At 36.1% G+C, this 19,118-nt stretch overlaps 1 protein-coding gene across 6 annotated transcripts in view; it reads left to right on the top strand.

Annotated features, from left to right (window-relative positions):
• Positions 1-19,118, top strand: part of LOC133516567 (protein madd-4) — a 651,682-nt gene that overhangs the window by 306,017 nt on the left and 326,547 nt on the right. For all 6 annotated transcript variants that reach the window (XM_061849565.1, XM_061849564.1, XM_061849563.1 and 3 more), the window contains exon 2: positions 14,504-14,537. The gene's annotated coding sequence lies outside the window, so the exon portion shown is untranslated. The remainder of the gene's footprint in view (positions 1-14,503; positions 14,538-19,118) is intronic.

The following is a 19,118-nucleotide window of genomic DNA, read 5'->3' as shown; positions in this document are numbered from 1 at the left end:
GCGTGTAGGTTAGCACAAATATACCAAAATGTAGCGAAATACCTCGCTCGCTTTGTATTTAAGTAATAAATAATAATAAATATTATAGGACATTATTACACAAATTGACTAAGTCCCACGGTAAGCTCAATAAGGCTTGTGTTGAGGGTACTTAGACAACGATATATATAATATATAAATATTTATAAATACTTAAATACATAGAAAACACCCATGACTCAGGAACAAATATCCGTGCTCATCACACAAATACATGCCCTTACCAGGATTTGAACCCGGGACCATCAGCTTCGTAGGCAGGGTCACTACCCACTAGGCCAAACCGGTCGTCGAAGTAACTGAACAGGCCTAGAAAAGTTGACAATCGTTGGTAGAATACGCCAATCAAAACAGTAATCCTAGGAATTTTATTTATCACGTAATTTTGCGTCATTTTTCATCTGTCACGTCGATAGAAAAAATCCTTCAATCAGAAGGAATAAGTAAGTAAGTAAATATGCTTTATTGCACCAATAATAATACATGCATGTACTACTACAAATAGTACTATATATGTCTTTTACTTCAGAACTTTTGTCATATTATTATATGAACTGATTTGGAACATTCGTTTTATGTTTAAAAGAATACATTTTTTTTTTCATATAGTTTCAAGTTGTTCTCATTAATGTCAAATCCAGTTCTAATGATGATATCCATGAGAAATTGAGGAAATTTCTCAAATAATACAGCTATTTTTGTATTTTCATCATAAATCACACATATCAATTGCTGACGCATATAAAAAAAATATAGGTATAATTTTTTTAAATGTTTTTGCGTTTTTCGAGTAACGAAATCGTTAATCTTATCATCTTGGCTACTTATACTTATACGTATGTTACATGGATATATTTACAGCTATGTCGATGTCTTGATCACGTCAGAACTGAGATAATACTATTATAGGCGTACCATTAATTGGACCCACACGAGCGTGAACCGCAATCCAAACCGCGTGTAGCGTGTACGGTCTGCAACAATAATAGCGGGTTGGGTATTATCTGTGCACACTAAATGGAGGCCCAAAAATACGCTTTTTTTAATTATGTGTGTATAAAAACTGAAGAAGTATATATTTTACATAATGTTCACGTTTTATTTTAGTTAAATTGTTGTAGATTTAATTTTTAATGATATTAAAAAAAATGCGTAGGAAAATATTCCTTGAAAACATTAGTCAATGTATATATGCCTATAAAGCAGGATATATCCCTGGTTAGAATACTGATAAGGACATTTATGTGTGTTCGGTGAGTAAGGTTGCCAGAGCTCAACGAGGGGTGGGAGGGGGTTAGGGTCGGCAACGCGCATGTAACTCCTCTGGAGTTGCAGGCGTACATAGGCTACGGAGACTGCTTACCATCAGGCGGGCCGTATGCTTGTTTGCCACCGACGTAGTATAAAAAAAAATATATTTGTTCCGATGGACGATTTATATGTATTTACGTATTTATCTATTATACATATCTTCGTCTCGTATCAACAACCCAAGCCTTATTGAGCTTACTGTGGGCATATATGTGTCAGATTGTCTCATGATATTTACTTATTTACTCGTATTATCAGACAACAAAATCCCATATTTCGATAGATATACAGTGTGTCCTTAGCCATTGGACAAACCCTGAGAGCCCACGTAGGGTTACTTCTCAGAAATGCTCTAACGTTAATATTTTTTTAATGAGAACAAAAGATAAAAAAAAAAATTCCGAACAAAAGTTATTTGCAATAATAGACAAAAAAAGAAACACACTGTAATATCTTTGGCGGTGTTTTTGACAATTTGTTCGAAATATTTGATAATGATGACAATTGACAAAAGTCAGAATCTTATTAGTGTCATAAATAAAAAAGATAATCCAAAAGGTCGAAGAAGGTTCCATACTGTTCTTTGAGGATATTACCTTAGGAGCTACTAACACATACAGGCTGCTTCAAAGTACGAAATCGTAATTTGTTAATTTCTTTGTAACCGCTACACCGGTTGTTATGATACTTTGTACACTGGTTCTAAATACCCTAATTCATATGTACATTTCGGCTTTGTCCAATGGCTAAGGACACACTGTATATATAGTCCTCCTCATCGTTTTCGATGACGGCGACCCTAAATAAACATTATGGACGTTGTCTAGCATGAGCCCTAATGTGCTGGCCAGGCCGAACTTGCTCTTAAATATTCTATTGCACGCATGACGATAACACGCATATTGCATGATGTCGATATATACGTACCTTACAGGCTAACATACATACAGTAATTAAAACCTTAAAAACTAAACATCATTTAGGCACACAATAATTTTCTGTTGTCACCCGTTCTTCCCGCGTAGCCAACGTGCCTATCGTTTACGCTCCGTGGCGAACGAAACGCAACTGTCACAGTCGCACTAATATGGAAGAGTGATAGAGAGAGATGACTATGCTACGCTACGGAGCCTTAACGATTGTAACGTTGGCTACGCGGCCAGGTGTAAGATTGGGCAGATTCCCAGAAAATACCAAACCCTTTGGCCAGAAGTCCGCGCTCGCGATGGTTTCCAAAAGCGACCGCGACACGCGCACCACGAACGAGCTGAAGTGCATGTCATGGCGATAATATACACCGTGTGCTGGTAAAGTAACGCAGTGGCCTACGTGAGCGAATAAGATCGCCCACGCGCCACGTAGGACACTTCTATAGGTATAAATAAATAAATATTATACGAATCTTGGTGAAATTTGGCAAAAAAAATTGTTGTATTTTTGCACACGACAAGTTATTTCTTTTTACACCTTGGCAAAAAAAACATTACAACAAATAAGTTAGGTTTTAATTTTTATTGTCAGAAAAAAATTGCGGTTTTTCTTTAAAACTTGAATGTCTGTCAGTAGGTATGTCTAAAACAAGTCACATAGTGGCAGCATCGCAACCAAAAAGGTGTTTTACACAAAGTTACTGCAGAAACATTTTTTTTAAGAATAGTCATTATGTCATTATCATTAAACAAGACCGATTTCAGAAAACTTTGTATGACATTTTAGTCTCTAAATACGGTCAAGAATACATCCTTAAAATCTGTCAGGTTTTATCAGCCCACGGTGTATAAATTTAAACCCCTTATTTCATCTCATTCATTATTTTTTAACCAATTTGGAGGCCAAATTATAATTGCACACACAGTCCAATATAAAATGCTACACAACAAAATAACAGAAATAACATTGGATAACCAGATTGAATTTGGACTCTATTGCACGAGAATTCTGTACACAATTGAATGAGTTTTCGAATGTCATATAAGATTGGTAAACCATGTAGTATGTCTAAATAGATATGTAGGCTGTTCAGTTGACAATTCCATTTAGATAGACAAGTTTCAACTGGAACGCGTATTTTAACGAAACTATTGGCACGAAATTATAACCTGGAAAAACAAATTTTGTCGGTAGAAAGTGTAAATTTAAAAATGTAGGAGTGAAGAATCTTTGTCATACAAAGTTGGAATTTTGCAACGTTTTCTACAAACTCAGATACAATGACCACATGAATGAATGATGAATTATGAATGAATGATGAATGATGAATTAATTATGAGATGATGATGATGATGATGATGATGATGATGAATGAATGATGATGTGAGTGATAAACAATATTATAGTGTTTACCGCACCTCTCGGCCCGATCCGAAATTTCTAAACAAAATGTTTATAGGGAGTGTATACGCACCTTAAGAATTATGTACGTACGTAGTATATTCTGAGATTATACGCAATAGGAAAATTGAATTGAAACGTTATTCCAACTGTATTTATTTAGGCCGATATTTTTGTGGAAAATCTGCCCAACCGCATAGTCTGCTATGAAAATAGTGTAGGCTTATTCAAACACCCAATTTTTTATACGGATGAAGGCAAACAAAAAAGCTATGAATTGGACATAGTCCTCTACCATCGATCGAGAAAAAGTGTATTTAAAGCAAAATGTTCGAAAATCTTAGACCCTCCGTCCGTCCGACCGTCCGTTCGTCCGTTCGTTCGTATATCCGTAGGTATGTCCGTATGTCCGTCTGTCCGTCCGTCCGTCTCTCACCAGGCTATATCTCATGAACCGTGATGGCTAGACAGTTGAAATTTCCACAGATGATGTATTTCTGTTGCCGCTATAACAACAAATACTAAACAGTACGGAACCCTCGGTGGGCGAGTCCAACCCGAACTTGTCCGGTTTTTTGTAAAAATACACACAACCAAATAACAGCAGTTACGTACGTGGATTTTGTTATACTAAATATTAATATAAAGTAATTAAATTAACGGAAGTTCTTCTTCTTCTTCAACCTAGCGTTTTCCCGGCCTAGCGCCAGGGTCCGCTCTCCTACTTAATCTTCTCCACTTTGCCCGATCTTCGGCATCCTCAGATGTGAGATTGCTCTCCACCATGTCCGCTCTCACGACCTCCAGCCAGCGCTTCTTAGGCCTACCGCGGCCGCGTGATCTAGGGCCGTGGACAGTGAGGTTGAGGCATCTATTTCCGACGTAGTCTACTGGTACTGGAAGTTAATTGAATAATTTTTAAAATATATATAACTCAAAAAATAAATCATAACTATGTTTCTAAACATATTTCAACCAGTTTTGAAACCATAAATACATACCTACCTATGTAATATATTATAAGAAATTATGTATTAGGTGTAAACTTTTGAGCTTAATAAACTTATCTTATCTTATCTTATCTTATCTTATCTTATCTTATCTTATCTTATCTTATCTTATCTTATCTTATATTATCTTATCTTATCTTATCTTATCTTATCTTAGCTTATCTTATCTTATCTTATCTTATCTTATCTTATCTTATCTTATCTTATCTTATCTTATCTTATCTTATCTTATCTTATCTTATCTTATCTTATCTTATCTTATCTTATCTTATCTTATCTTATCTTATCTTATCTTATCTTATCTTATCTTATCTTATCTTATCTTATCTTATCTTATCTTATCTTATCTTATCTTATCTTATCTTATAAATTAAGTTTTTAATTAGCGATCCACTTTAATGTTATGCACGGGCCGCTGTCTTCTTGAGCTAGGAGTGTCTAGGATTTGATCTTGTTTATCAACATGAAAGTTTTGCACAATGTCAGGCGATTTATTACTTTTATTAATCTAAAATTACTGGTTTTATCAAAACATTCGTCTAACATAAATAGTGTGGAAATTGGAATCTAGAAATCCGTGTTTATATAAAGCTGTCTGGTCTTCAGTCCCCGTACTACGGAACCCTTTGCCAACGGAACCCTAACACCCACGTTTGGAAAGGGTTTACACGATTCGTTCCATTGCGTTCGACCCGATGGGATAGCACTTGTATTTTAAATCGCCTGTTTATTTCGAGGGTTCTCGTATAGACGAAGAGCTAGTCTCGGAAAATGGACGTGATAATATTGATGTTGATAACATGTCAGTTTTCTATTATTCATCATCATCATCATTCTTCCTTGCCGTACCCGGCAATGGCGACACCAGGTACAGTTCTTGTCCAGATTCTATGTTTTGAAGTTGTCTAACGCAGTGTTCTACTCAGAGCTCTCTTGTGGAAAACGGAAGCAGGGGGGGCAGTACTTGCGAAATAAAGATGTTCTCAAACGCCATCTCATCGCTTACGGTATACCGATTGACTGTTCCGAGGACATTGCGCTACAAAGATAGCGTCTGGAAGACCTAGATATTATTCATACACAAATCTACAATGACATTAACGTTTAAAGAAGACTTGAAGTGTGCAAAAGGGAAGCTATCACGTGTATGAAAAATTTCATGAAAGCGAAAGAGGCAGACTACAAATGAAAAACCGTGACCACTTTTGAGCTTCATCTTTTTTTTCAACTGAAAAATGTTGCTGGCCTCTTACTTTGAACTCCACTAACGAACAGCTGCCAGACGCCCGGATCCAGTAAAAAGGATAATATAGTAAATCAACTAAGCAGTATAGATGCTCTTGTCTTATGTGATTTATTACATTTTATTTTGTTATTATATTATTCTTCATGGATGACATGAGTTCATCACCGTATGGCTCTTACGGATGATCAGCACTCGTTTCACCGCTAGCATTATACTGAATTTGGTCCATTTCGTAACACAAATACTAGCACACTTGTTCTGTTTTTTTTTTCTCTGCTTTTGTTGTCTGTACAATTATACGTGTTATGTTATTATCACAAATAAATGTCTTTTTTATTGTTATTATAAGCCTATACGGTGTCCCACTGCTGAGCAAAGGTCTGCCCCCTCGATTTCCAATCGTTTCGGTTTTGAGAAATTTCTGTCCAGTCGTTGAGATATGTGTCCAGGTCGTCCCGCCATCTCCGTCTGGGCCTACCAGATCCTCGCCTGTCTTACAGCACCCATACCGTGGTTATTTCGTCTTTTACATTTTATCTTATTTTCCGGGACCAGCTCTTAGTCTAGTAGAATCATTATGATACCTACTTACTTTATCGGACATTTTATAACTGTGAACTGGGTCACTGTTACATTGGAGCGCTTTCACGGGGCCTATTCGAGTCGTCGGAGTGACAGGTTGTGACGTGGCTTTTGTCCACTTTTCTATTAACATACTTTCCGACTCAAGGGGAAAAGAAATAGCATCAAAATTAATAAAAAGTTAAACTCGGGAGACGTGCTTCAAAGGTGGTTGGCCATAATATAAAGTTGGCGGATGTGATCTCATTTAAGGATAATTATGAATGATCAGCGGTGGCAGCATGGTTCCATTTTTATTGCTTGTCAGTATTCCCGTCACTTTCGCGCTTACTTGTTAGAACGAGACAGGCATCGTGAAAAATGATAAAAAGCCGACCATCTTAGCTCTACTGCTCAAGTGACGTTTATCTAAGTTTATATTGATATTTTTTTATAAGTATAAAATATTATAGGACATTATTACACAAATTGACTAAGTCCCACAGTAAGCTCAATAAGGCTTGTGTTGAGGGTACTTAGACAACGATATATATAATATATAAATATTTATAAATACTTAAATACATAGAAAACACCCATGACTCAGGAACAAATATCCATGCTCATCACACGAATAAATGCCCTTACCAGGATTTGTACCCGGGACCATCAGCTTCATAGGCAGGGTCACTACCCGCTAGGCCAGACCGGTCGTCAAAGAATAATCAAGATATAGACCGTGTCATTCGCAAAAACGCGTGCCTTGACTCATAATGTCTTATTAATAAAGGTTAGATTTGACAAATCTGCTCGTCATCGTGGACACGAACTATCAATATACAATTATTGATGAAATACGAAGTAGTTACGATGTTCGATGAAAATCTTATGTGAACGCCCAACGTTGATATCAAAGAAAAACGTAAAGGACGATGTATGGATGGATGTACCTATAGATCTTCAGTTCGATTTATATCATTAGATAAAAGATAAACAATCATGACGTTTTTTTTTTAAAATATTTCCAATTACTTTAAAAAAATAGTAAATATTAATTGTGAATGTAAATAATCGTATATAATTTATAATGATTACATAATATTTGCTAAGACTTATTTTTCAAAAGTGATTTTTAATAAAAAGTCACGTGAAGATCGCTCCTTCTTTCTAATGCTAAAAAAATAACTATTACCTTCTAAAGCTCAGTAGCGGCTTAAATATTTTTTTAGTATATGACTGGTCTAAATGATAGGTACAAAATGGCTGGCATACTGTGTGATCTTTCGAAAGCATTCGATGTTATAAATCATAAATTGCTTCTAAATAAGTTAAGTATGTACGGCGTTATCGATTCCGTTCTAAGTTTGTTTGCATCATTCTTGTCTAACCGTAAGCAGGTGATCAAAATGTCCATAGGTGGCAAAACAGTGTCTTCAGATACTAGTTATATCAATTTGGGTATCCCTCAAGGGTCGGCAACTGGCTACACACTATTTTTATTATTTATTAATGACCTCCCGTCGGAAATCACGAGTGGCATTTTAAATCTGTTTGCAGATGACACAACAGTCGTTATCAACGCAAAAACGCACACGAAACTTGCTAAGAAAATCACGAAAATGTGGCCAACTGCAAACGTGGTTTTCCTCTAATAGCCTGCTCTTAAATATTGCCAATACCGCCTCCTACGACATTTTAATAACAAACATGTATAATATTAATTTTCTCTAATGATTTTTACGCCTAAAACCCTAATCTGTTAAAAAAGTCATTGTTTCTTTTGTGTGAGCGGTGGGCTTCCGTGTTGAGCGCGTGCCAACGCAACAATGTCGTTTAAAAAGCGGCTGTATTGTAGCTGTTTTAAGGTTCAAATCTGCAATCTATAGTCATAACTGAACGAAGATATTTTAGCTAATCTTGAACCATAGTTAGGATCTATATTTGGGTGGTTTTACGGTAAATGACAAGTGACGATTTGGACGACCTAATCGCGACAGGCATGCGAGAACAGTAACGCTTTTTATCAAGGAAATATCACCTTAATACGAACAAGCAATCAACCCAACTAATACATCTACTTAACCTAAAGACGTCAGAAAAAATGTGTAAGTATAAAAAATATAAATTGGCAACACTTCCACGCCGTCACGACCGCAGCCGAAAGCGGCCGAATGACAAATGCGCGGGTCACTCGCTGACAGCCGAGAAAAATGGCGGACAGAAAATGGTGGGCGGACGGGACGATTAGTTTTCCCTTAGGATAGTTAGGAAATAGTTTGTTGGATTAAAATGTTTGAGTTACGTAATAGGTTTTCGGTTGTTTGCTGTGTAAAACAATTATCTGGGTTTTATTGTAGTTTTATACGAGTAGCGTTTTTTCTTTATTTGTTTAGGTGGAAACCGGTTAACTTTCCAAACTATCATGTACTTGGTACAAAAACTTTTAACTTCGGTTTCCTTCGTAAAACCGTTACTTTGAAACCGGTTTTTAGGAGAACATTTCCATAAAATTCTTGGTATATTAACCGGTTTAGAACAATAAAAATATGTTCTTATTGACTGATTTGGTTTAAAAACAAAAGAAATTTAACTATATATTTTTAAACATATTCAACTGCATTTTTTTCTCGTATAATTAGCCCATATATAAACCCTATACAAGGTGCCTGTGAGCATTGCGAAAGATTTTAACGGTGCATTCCTGATGGCAACAGAAGCAAAAAATGTTATATGACTTTTTGTGAAATTCGACAAAAAATTAAAAAAAAGGTTTTTTTCCCCTTTTTTTGAACTCCTGTAGGTACATAAAACTTATTTTTTATTGATAAACACAACCTAAAATTAACTAAAAAGTTATATTTTTATTTGGGGGTAGCCCTAGACTAGACCTCAACGCGGCAATACCGCAGTCAAAAATGTGTTTTGTACCGACTTATGGCGAAAGAATGATTTCGAAAAACATTTAATTATCTCTGAAACTAGGCCTAATCCAGAAAATTTTATATGACATTTTAGTTTCTAAATATTACCAGGAATGCTTCGTTCAAATGTCTCGCAATGCTCACTGTATAATAAGACTGTTATTTGAAAGTAAATTCATACTTATTCGCCCCGAATCTCAACTCCAGCTAACATTTACCCTTCATTAACATCATTATACATGAAGGAAATCTGGTTATTTCCGAGAGCAAACCTAATTTTACATTTTGCTTCACACGCCTTTTATTGCAATTTTTTCCCCTGAGCAAATCGGGTTATTTTTAACCCATATCTCGTATACACTTTCCGAAGGCAATGAAGACGAATTTCGAATATTTCCTACTTTATTAAAACGGGAAGTCGTACTGTTATGAAAATAAATAAATATTATAGGACATTATTACACAAATTGACTAAGCCCCACAGTAAGCTCAAGAAGGCTTGTGTTGTGGATACTCAGACAACGATATACAGGGCGTCCCAAGACTATGGGACATCAAGGGAAAGTACCTTAAATATAAGACATAGGATATTTTGCTAAAAGGAGACTTTATTTTATTTTCAAAACTGAGTAATACTGCATTCAAAGATTTAAAAAAAAAGTTACTTTGTCTGGAAATCGAACCGACTCAAATGTAAAAAAAAACATACTGTATTTTTATGACGCCAATCGAAAGAATGCATAAAAAATAAGTCATCTCAGAAATATGATATCGCAAAAGAAATGAATAGAGTAAAATTTTCGATTAAAATTTCAAGATTCGGTTTAATTCCCAGAAAAAGTAAGCAATTTTCATTTTTTTTTAGAAATTCTTTGAATGTAATATAACTAACTTTTAAAAATAAAATAAAGTCTTCTTTCAGCAAAATATCCTATCTACGATATTTAAGATACTTTCCCTTGATGCCCCATAGTCTTGGGACGCCTGTATATACCGGGTGTTTCCTGTAACACGAGCAATAAATTAAACTGTAGGCTGTACTCCTCAAACTCACCAACATTTATTCAGCAACTTTTAAAAATAACTTATGTTTTAATTTTTATTACACATTCAAGTTAATTCTAAGACGCAATGTATTGCGAATTTTGTTACGTTTAAAGCGTGACAAGCAACGTCAAACACACTGATGTCAGCGTACATTGAAAATAATATTTAATTTGTATGAAAAACATAAAATCTTAAGATTTCATAATTTTAAAAAGTTGTTATTCAAAAGTTATATTGTTTTAGGAGTACAATATATGGTTTAATTATTTGCTCGTATTACAGGAAACACCCGGTATAATATAGAAATACTCAAATACATAGAAAACACCTAAGACTCAGGAACAAATATCCGTGCTCATCACACAAATGAATTCCCTTCCAGGATTTGTACCCGGGATGACCCGCAATGAAGCTGTTGGTAGCTTCATAGGCATGGTCACTAACCACTAGGCCAGAACGGTCGAAAATAGTGACAACACTTTTATAGGAACTAGGATATAATTTATATTGCGTCATCTTCCTCGCATTATCCCGGCTTTTTGCCGTAAAATCAAATCATTATTAGCGTATCATTAGCATCGTGTAAATAAGACGAGTAAAAAAATATATACACTTTTTAAATAGTTCTCTTTACAATTGTGATATAATAGAGAGCTTTTCAGTCGAGTGCCGTGTTTAGGCAACAAAGCTAGCTGAGTTGCCTAAGTAAAGTACGAGATTGAAAATAACTATTGTAAATAAAAAAATAAAAAATCAATAAATAATAATAAATCACTATTGTATACAATATTTTTTCTACGAGTCATATAAAATAATACTTTTTTAACTATAAAACCTAAATAATTAATGTAAATTCTCAGTAAACAAAATTGTAGACATAAACGCACGACTCCAGTGGCTCTTTTTACACCGCGGGCCAGGAGCATATTTTGTCAGTCATCGCCCCCCGGCTGATACTTTTTTAGATGATAGTTTAGATGCTGTTTTAAATTTAAAAAACCGTCAGCCGGTTCTATCACGGTGGAATGACCTCTCTTCCTCCTGCCCTTATCCCACGTTATGTGGGGTCGGCACAACATTTTCTTCTCTTCCATTCTCCTCTATCTTTCGTCACCTCAGCACTCACTCCTTTCTTTCTCATATCCTCTTTCACACAATCCATCCATCGTTTTTTGGGTCTACCATCCACTCTCCGTCCATCAACATTCCTAACATTCTTTTTCCTATATGGCATTCATCCCTCCTCATTAAATGCCCATACCACGCTAACCTACCACTCCTTATCTTCTCCGCTACCGGTGCTACTTTCAAACTTCCCCTTATATACTCATTCTTAATCCGATCCTCGGTGGCGGTGGAATGACCATCAGCGAGTAAAAAAAATATATAGGGTATATTTTCTTATTATTATTATGCATAAAAAATAAATTCAAAAACGTACATCATCATTGATTCACTTCACTTTTAACCATACTGTTCCCTAAAATTTTATTTTACAAAATTAATGAGGTACAAATTAGCCAGCTCCTCACTCAATTAGAAACCATAATAAATTTAATTACCTTATTCAAAAACTTTTCTTAATGGCCACCAATAAAGGAACAAAGGCTGGCCGTTCTGGGCTTCACAATCGGGGTGCTTAATTTTTTTATTTAATTTGACGTGTCAACTAATTTGATATGCCACTTGGGAAAATTGAATTTCCGCGAAATTAATTTTAAATCGCCCCCAATTAATGCGGACCCTTAGTTAGGCCGCCTGTCACACCGACGTCGAAACTTTTACATTAGGTACTTGCACAGATCTAGAATACGCTTACGCATAAAGGTAATTGAAGTGTACAAAAGGGAAGCCATCACGTATATGAACTTTTCAAGACCAAATACATAACCGACCATTCTATGTTGTTGTTGACACCAAGAGTCCTTAAGACTGTCGGTGTTTAGCTTTCGCTCTGAATTTATATAATTTATATCAATCAGTGGTAATCGCTGTGGGCCACACATATTGTAAACAATATAGTAATTATTTTTGTAAGTATTACATGTTTGTTTACCCTAATAAAGAGAAAAAAAAAGAAAAAGACAGACTACAAATGAAAAAACGTGACCACTTTTAACTTTTAAGCTTCATAGGGGCCGCGAACGGCCAATCTGTGGGTTAAAATGGATGTATATTATTTGGCGTTAGCTTCTAGCGTGCGTTTTGTGGGCGAGGCATTACAGTCGGACCACGCTAAGTTTTTATATCTATCTGTCGGGATTTCTTTATCCATTTTAATATAATATTAAGCCGAGAATCTATGTTGTTCTCAAGTTGTAATAAATATCAAACTATAAATTAAAAAAAAGGCAATATGTTACGTAGTTTGCATTCATTTATAATATTCTCGCGTTTGAAGGATACCTACAAGAATAAGCGTTTAAATTTATCCATTTTACTTACTAAGTTTATTCACGGATTATAATGTTTCATATTTGGTCAAAAAAATATGAATTGCGGGAAAAAGTATAAATAAATAACTAAAATAGGAAACGGTGTTATAGTCAGTCAATTTAATTAGTAATTTGAAGTCAGTTTGAGGTTAGGTCTTTATAGGGGTCACAGACGGACCCAAAATGGGGTTTTAGTGTCCTGTAGGCGTGTTTTGGTCACGCTTATCAGCCATGACATGATATGAAGAAATCGTCAGTGGTTGACACGCGCGTTTCAGAGATTAATGCTATATTATTAAGATTTATGTAATATCAACTGTAAAACATGACAGATCAAATCTAAATGAACGCTTTTATATATATATATATATATATATATATATATATATATATATATATATATATATATACTGGGTGTTGCCTATAACAGGAGCAATAAATTAGATGTAGACTGTACTCCTCAAACTGACCAACATTTAATCAGCGAGTTTAAAAAATAACTTATGTTTTTATTTTTATTACACTTTAAAATAAACTTTAAACACTTTAAACTTTTAACTAAGACACAACTCAAAAAATTTATCAAATTACTTTACCATACTAGTAGATAAATTGCAACTTTTTAATCAGTTTTTAAAGATTCCAACTGGTTCTTTCAATTTAGCCCATGGTTGACTGGTAGAGAATGCCTTTTGGCATTAAGTCCGCCATTTGTACTCTTCGTGTATTGGGCAGTAAAGTTTTAAAGAATAAAGAGAGGCTTTACGAGTTGGTTTAGTGAAAAATGTTTTGTTTCTACTAAAGACAAGACAGGTGTATATTTTATTTTAAATATATTGACAAGCTCAATGTTTGCCAAATGTGTAATAAAGGTACATATTTGCGTAATACATTGGCCCAACATAATATGACAATATTCGTGAATTGGGTCACCCGTGGTCACCCCTGTATTACATTATTGTGCGAAAACGCGATACTAACTGATATTGGATATCGCTTGGACAATCACTGTTAATTGTGACATCGTTATTAATTATGTGGCAATATTTGCAGGAGATTGTCATGTAAAATAATTGTTTTATAATATTACCTATGCCTTGTTTTATAGTTATACGTTTTACAAGGGGGCAAAATTGTTTTACTGCTCGTGCTAATATAGATACCCGAGCGAGCGAAAGATTCCAAATTTGTACCACGAGCGTAGCGAGGGCTTCAAAAAGTGGAATCTTGAGCATTGCGAGGGTTTCAAGGCACGAGAGATAAACAATTTTTTCCACCGAGTGAAACAAAAATTTTCACCACACCAGTGCGAAAAAATTACTAACTGTAATAATCAAATCCAAACTAACGTTATTAAATATTTATCATTCAAAATCATCGATTAAAATTCAATTGTACCAGGAAAAAAGTCAAAATTTGTTTTAGATTACTTTGCCACACATGTGGATAAAATGCAACTTTCTCATTAGTTTTTGAACAATCAAGAGCGCCTTTACTAGCTGGAGTGGTATAAAATATTTTTTACATTGTTGTAAATATTTTACAATTGGAAACTCACTTGTATTGAGTATTATGTTATTAAAGACATTTCCCTTGTTGCAGGTATCGACTGGGATTCAAGGAATGGACAATAAATGTAAGTTGAAAAAGAAACATTTAACCCTTTGAATGCCACGCGTATCGTACGCGGCGCGTAATCGTGAACCTTGTCGGTACGCATGAAGGTTGATATTGGGCTGTAGCCGCGCGCGTCATATGACGTCTTTGGCGGTCAAAAGGTTAAAGACCGACAGAGGAAGTACACAAACAGGTAGGTATAAGAAGCAGATGTGGAGACGAAAATACTACATTTAAAATTACCCTAAAAATGGATCTATATATGACTTAAGGAACACTCGCGTTAAAAAGGCCAAGGGCAGGGCTTACGACACGTCATTTTCTGTGACGTGATGCTTTCTAAATATAGGAAAATGAAGTTTCGGACACTTGGGCCCGAACTCAGACACGTGCCAGTAATAGTACCAGTTAAGTGGACTTTTTAAACAGAAAAATGAAAATATATCAAATTCAAATGTTAATATTTTCCTCTTTTATTGTGGAACGTACCACATTACAAATCATAAATTGTATATACAGATGTCAATCACAATGTAAAAAATCAACGATGATGAACTCTGGCCAACATGGGACTCGAACCCACATTTATTTATTTATTTGACACATTTATTTACACGGCATTACAGTTCACACCAATACAGCGAGAAACTAAATTTTAACATATGAACAAAATAAGAAGACATGAAACAAAACATAAGAAACTTAGATATGGAAACAGATTTGTCAAAAAAATTATCACATACATGCACATCTTTGCAATGCCGGTCTAACGCGTTACCAAATTACGCGTTGGATTTGAAATCCATAGATGTGGGTTCGAGTCCCGCGTTGGCCAGATTTGATCATCGTTGAAGCTTTATTTATTTCTATCGAATTGCACCAGGTTTGGCATTCAGTTCGCTAGTATCTTGACGCTTTTGATATTTGGCTTGGCACCGACTTCAAACTATCTTTTGGTTGCGCATTTAAAATTGATAATTTTTTACTATATCCTTTTTTTAAGTCGCTTTTTTCCATTTAGGAGCAGAAATGGGAATTCAACTTTTAAATAATATCCAATTCAAAAAAATGAAGATCACCTTGCGATCCGTAATAATGCATGACTTTCGCGTGATAGAACAACTGACACCTTTTTAACATCGCAAGGTTGAAAGAGACGCATATCGTTTTATCACGCTGTCATGTAGACAAGAACGACCATCTTATTCATACTGTTTTTGCAAGGAACAGTAACTCCTTAGGCAGAATTGTTGCAAAAGTGTCCTGTCGGCTATAAATAAATAGTTCCAAATCTCTCCAGAGTAGCGCTAGAGTAGCTAAGAACCTAGGCGTTATTGACGGAGTGAAGAGCGCTGTTTATGATTAGATTTTTTTCTCAAGTATTCTAGGTATTGTAGCGCCACCTATTTATGGTTTTTTGTCGGACACTTTTTGGTATATGGAGATTTTGTTTCTTGCCTCTACCTTTTTTTTTGTTTTATACCACGACGGTGGCAAGCAAGCATACGGCCCGCCTGATCGTAAGCAGTCACCGTAGCCTATATACGCCTGCAACTCCAGAGGTGTTACATGCGCGTTGCCGACCCTTTAAAAATCTGTACACTCCTTTTTTGAAGAACTTCATACTGTAGACCCTCGGGAAAACCTCGGCAGGTAGCTCATTCCACAATCGGAGCGTGCGCGGGAGGAAGTTCCTCTTAAACCGCACAGTGCGTGACCATTTAGGTTCTAGGGTGTGAGGATGAACACCCTGCCGACGGCGGGCGGTGCGGTGATAGAAAGTAGCCGTGGGCATCATGTCAAACAATTCTTCAGAGCACAGCCCATTGTACAAGCGGTAGAACACACATAAGGAGTACACACATAGTACTGTTGTTACACACACCATGACAGCACTAAGGGTACATATTTTATTCTTCCTCGCGTTGTCCCGGCATATTGCCACGGCTCATGGGAGCCTGGGGTCCGCTTGACAACTAATCCCAAGATTTGGCGTAGGCACTAATTTTTACGAAAGCGACTGCCATCTGCCCTTCCAACCCAGAGGGTAAACTAGGCCTTGTTGGGATTAGTCCGGTTTCCTCACGATGTTTTCCTTCACCGAAAAGCGACTGGTAAATATCAAATGATATTTCGTACATAAGTTCCGAAAAACTCATTGGTACGAGCCGGGGTTTGAACCCGCGACCTCCGGATTGCAAGTCGCACGCTCTTACCGCTAGGCCACGAGCACTAAGGGTACATAGTATCATGCATTTCAAAGTAAATTCAGTATGTAATCATGTGTCGCGACGTGTACCCTTAAATACATAATGGGGACACAGGTCTGATATAAGATATCCCTTTGGGCTTTCAAGGGTACACTGGAGATAACACAGTAGGCTAACTTCAATGTTTTGTAATATGTAAAACAAGCACCTGCTTATAAAAATTGAATATCACCATATATTTAAATTATTTATAGTGACTTGAAAAAATATTACAATATTTATGACTACAATAAATATTTAATAGGGTCGTTTCCAATTTTTTGAAACGCTTGTCTTACGTTCTATATTAACTAAAAGTTGCCCTTAAATTCAACTTTTATACTAAAAACGGCTTTAAATATGTTAAATTAACAAAATATATTTTGACAGATACTTTCGCGCCCAAAACGCTCTTTGAAAATTGTGTGACGTCACAGTTTACGGTTTAACACATAACTTCATACACACGTAGAAGATACGAACTGTCAACCGACATTTGTCATTTGTTGTTTATCACCTAACTGTCAACAGTGTCAATCCGAGAGTTGTGACGTCATCAGAATCTTCAAAGACGTTTCGAGTTTGGTCACGTGACGTGTGCCAAAAGATATTTTAAATTCAATATTTACAAAAATATGGTCATTACAGGTCCCCTAAAAGTAGTTTAACATGTTCTTATGATCCAAAAGAATTTATTGGGATACAATTCTGCCCTAAGATTTGTAGATGGAAACAACCCTATTGTAATTAATTACCTTTTAAATTATTAAACTATGTAATACAAAAGACCAATAGAGTTTCTATGGTTAATAATACCTGTCAATGTATTACAAATTCAATTATTTGTAGATGTAAAAGGTCCTTTATTTCCAAAGAAAATAGAGGACCTTTTACATGTCCAAATATTAATATAAGTATTTGGACGGCAGACGCCGCAGAGGGGCATACATGAAGTACTGAACAGATTTTTATGAGGTTTATCTATGAATGAGGTTTTTGAGGAAGGTTAAGGCCTATAATTTGTTCAAGTTTTGTGTAATTTGGTTGAAATTCGACGTTATTTGCTAATGAAGTCAGAAAAATCACGCTGGCTAAGAGCTTTAATCGAAAACGCTGCCCAATCCGTTTGAGATATAACAACACAATGTATAGTGGAATTGTCTCTCTTTCATTGGTCTACAAAAAAACGGTATGCCTCTGTTTTAAGAATAACATAATATACCCATTCATATCTGCAACAAAAAGATTTCACAAATTTTTTTTATACTACGTCGGTGGCAAACAAGCATAAGCTGATGGTAAGCAGTCTCCGTAGCCTATATACGCCTGTAACTCCAGAGGAGTTACATGCGCGTTGCCGACCGTAACCCCCCCCCCCCCCCTCGTTGAGCTCTGGCAACCTTACTCACCGACAGGAACACAACACTATGAGTAGGGTCTAGTGTTATTTGGCTGCTGTTTTCTGTAAGGTGGAGGTACTTCCCCAGTTGGGCTCTGCTCTAGTATATGTAGTATTTGCACACACACATACACAGATACAATATTAATAATTATCAGATTAAATACGTTATGCATGACTTTCGCGTGATAAAACAACTGACACCTTTTTAACACCGCAAGTTTGAAAGAGACGCATATCGTTTTATCACGCTGTCATGTAGACAAGAACGACCATCTTATTCATACTGTTTATGGAAGGTAGAGGCAAGGAACAGAAACTCCTTAGGCAGAATTGTTGCAAAAGTGTCCTGTCAGCTATAAATAAATAGTTCCAAATCTCTCCAGAGTAGCGCTAGAGTAGCTAAGAACCTAGGCGTTATTGACGGAGTGAAGTGCGCTGTTTATGATTAGATTTTTTTCTCAAGTATTCTAGGTATTGTAGCGCCACCTATTTATGGTTTTTTGTCGGACACTTTTTGGTATATGTTTCTTGCCTCTACCATTTTTTTTATACCACGACGGTGGCAAGCAAGCATACGGCCCGCCTGATGGTAAGCAGTCACCGTAGCCTATGGACGCCTGCAACTCCAGAGGTGTTACATGCGCGTTGCCGACCCTTTAAAAATCTGTACACTCCTTTTTTGAAGAACTTCATACTGTAGACCCTCGGGAAAACCTCGGCAGGTAGCTCATTCCACAATCGGAGCGTGCGCGGGAGGAAGTTCCTCTTAAACCGCACAGTGCGTGACCATTTAGGTTCTAGGGTGTGAGGATGAACACCCTGCCGACGGCGAGCGGTGCGGTGATAGAAAGTAGCCGTGGGCATCATGTCAAACAATTCTTCAGAGCACAGCCCATTGTACAAGCGGTAGAACACACATAAGGAGTACACACATAGTACTGTTGTTACA

Source organism: Cydia pomonella, chromosome 3 (genome assembly GCF_033807575.1).
Source record: "Cydia pomonella isolate Wapato2018A chromosome 3, ilCydPomo1, whole genome shotgun sequence".
Taxonomy (NCBI): Eukaryota; Metazoa; Arthropoda; class Insecta; order Lepidoptera; family Tortricidae; genus Cydia; species Cydia pomonella.
The sequence above is the reverse complement of the archived record's forward strand: the minus strand, read 5'-3'. Positions and strand labels throughout refer to the sequence as shown.